Source organism: Gossypium hirsutum, chromosome A02 (genome assembly GCF_007990345.1).
Source record: "Gossypium hirsutum isolate 1008001.06 chromosome A02, Gossypium_hirsutum_v2.1, whole genome shotgun sequence".
Classification (NCBI taxonomy): Eukaryota; Viridiplantae; Streptophyta; class Magnoliopsida; order Malvales; family Malvaceae; genus Gossypium; species Gossypium hirsutum.
The window spans coordinates 26,141,101-26,143,786 of record NC_053425.1 but is presented as its reverse complement, the minus strand read 5'-3'; the positions used below and the strand labels follow the sequence as shown (position 1 = coordinate 26,143,786).

The 2,686-nt window shown below is 34.1% G+C and overlaps 1 pseudogene; it reads right to left on the bottom strand.

The window, feature by feature from the left end:
* Window positions 1-2,310: 2,310 nt before the first annotated feature.
* LOC121216330 (uncharacterized) lies at window positions 2,311-2,410 on the bottom strand (annotated as a pseudogene).
* Window positions 2,411-2,686: the final 276 nt, after the last annotated feature.

Sequence of the window (2,686 nt, the reverse complement as noted above, 5' to 3'; positions counted from 1 at the left end):
TCAACTTTATGCATGATTTCTTTTAAAATTAAAGTTGCATGGACATGCCCAATTTCACTTTACAAGGACAACAAACACACACAAAATAGGTCAAGAAGAGTTGATTTGATCAAATTAAAGAACGGCCAATTGATGGACAAGTCGGGAAAACAATTAGGCCACCAAACCATCCAAACAAGGGGGAACAAGCCTAATTCGGCAAAGGCATATGGACTGCTCAAAAATTCACTTTGGGAGATTTACTAGAGGTTCCTACACTTGCAAATAAATCAGAAAATAGCACACCAACTTTGCTCAAGAAACCATCCACCCATTGCTTGATTCAAGCATGATATCATGCATGAATTAAACAACCAAACAATTCCCTTCTCCATAATTTATGGCTGGTTATGGGAAAGAGAAACCTAAAAGAGTCATCATGCTATTTTTAGTAAACAAGCCTACCATCCTTCACTATAAATACCCATCTCTATTCCTCATTTTAATAATCCCTTAATCATCCCTCATTTCATAATCTTTTTTCATTTTTCATTTCATTCTTCCATTGTTTCCTTTCTTCCCATGCATAATCATCCATAACCCCCTTCTCCTTTAGCCAGCAAAAGCTTGAGAAGATACTCTCTTGGCCGGCCACCTTGAGAAGCAACTTGCAAAGGAGCAACACGATGATTGGAGGAAGCCACTTCGACCAGATTCTGCAGAATTGCCGAAACAATAAGAGTTTATCCTTCCTTATCCTTGTTTACTTTTAATCATATTTGCAATTCGTTTTGTTATCTTGTCATCAACGATGGTAACTTAAATTTGTTTAGCTAGAATGGTTGCATTAGTTTAATAAAGTTCGTTTAAATTGTGTTTATGATGTTATGTGCCTCAATCGTTCATGTTTTCAATTAAAATCAAGTATGTATTTCATTCATAAGTGATTGAATGCATTAGAATTAGTTGAGCGATCCTAACCAGATGACGACTAATGGACGCAATAATTGAAAAGTACATGCTTAATTTAGATCCTAACCCGACTAAATTGAAAGTTCATAATAACTTGAAAGAGTTCTATTATCTTGCATAGTTTTAGGTTTATGTGATTAAAAGGTTTCAAACCTAACCCATCCCTATTACTTCACATGAACTCTAAGAAACCCTTAGTTGAATATGATCAGTAAAATGCATATTTTTCTAAGTAAAAGATTTTAAAATGACTTAATTTTGGTTTCCAACTCATGAAAGATCGAGTTGCTTTGGATTATTTTTCTGGAACATTATAAGCTTGATGAAAATGAACTAAGTTGAATAATGTGACTATTCTAGCCTATTCATGTTATTGTTGTTGAAATCTTGTGAATATTGTTGCTAAGTCCATCTCATCCACTTTATTCATTCGTCATACTTAGATTAATTTGTATTAGGGATTATTTTGCATTTAGTTATTTACTTTTACATCATACCACTAAAAAATTATTATGTTCTTTTACCAAATTGTTAAGTTTACTTTTGCAATTAATTGATTAACATACATAGTCATTATGGAGACGATAACTCTTTTACTTACTTATTACTTGATAATGACTGTGAACGCTTGCACAAACCACGCGTTACAAGTTTTTACCGCTGTTGCCGAGGACTGTTACCTTAATAAATTTTTTTGTGAAATTATTCTTTGCAATTTGGTTTTTATTTTATTCCATTTATTTCTAACTTTACTAATTAATTATTTATTCTTTAATTTTTTTTGCGATTTATTTGTTAGGTGTGTTTATGAGCATAGATCGAATTATCAATTTATTACTTGTAGACCCTGAAATCGAGTGGACATTTAGACAAATAAGATGAGAAAGAATATCCCAAAGACAGGCTAAAATGGACTTTGGAAATCAAAGTGATGTTCAAGGAAATAGTGTAGCTAATGTGCATAATCCAATCCTTATTGCTGATGATAGGGATCGAGTTATAAGATAGTACACTGTGCCCCTTTTTATTGAATTAAATCAGAGAATTAAGAGACTGGAGATCAAGGCACCCCAATTTGAATTGAAGCCTGTAATGTTTCAGATGCTTCAAACTATGGGCCAATTTAGTGGTATGCCCACAGAAGATCAACACCTTCACATTTGACTATTCATGGAGGTGAGCGATTCCTTTAAGATAGCCAGTGTAAGTGAAGACGCATTGAGGTTGAAGTTATTTCCATACTCATTGTGAGATTGAGCATGAGCATGGGTAAATTCGTTGCCACCACATTCAATTTCAACTTGGCAAGAATTAGTTGAACGTTTTTTGGTAAAGTATTTCCCACTTAGCAAAATTGGTAAGCTGCAGAATGAGATCACCACTTTTCAACAATTGGATGATGAGTCCATATACGAGGTGTGGGAAAGATTCGAGGATTTATTTCGTATATGTCGTGCATCCAGTTGGAGATGTCCTATAATGGTCTCAACACACACATAAGGTTGGTGGAAGATACTTCTGCGAATTGTGCTCTCCTGTCGAAGTCTTATAATGAGGTTTATGTGATCATTGAGAGAATAACCAGTAAAAATTGCAAGTGATTGACAAATCTAGCAACTTCAAGAAGACAAGTAGCTGAAGTGCATAAGATGGACACCCTTACGTCACTCTCAGCTCAAGTATCTTCCATATCTTCAATGTTGAAAAAATTTAAGAATGATTTTAATCTTGTTGC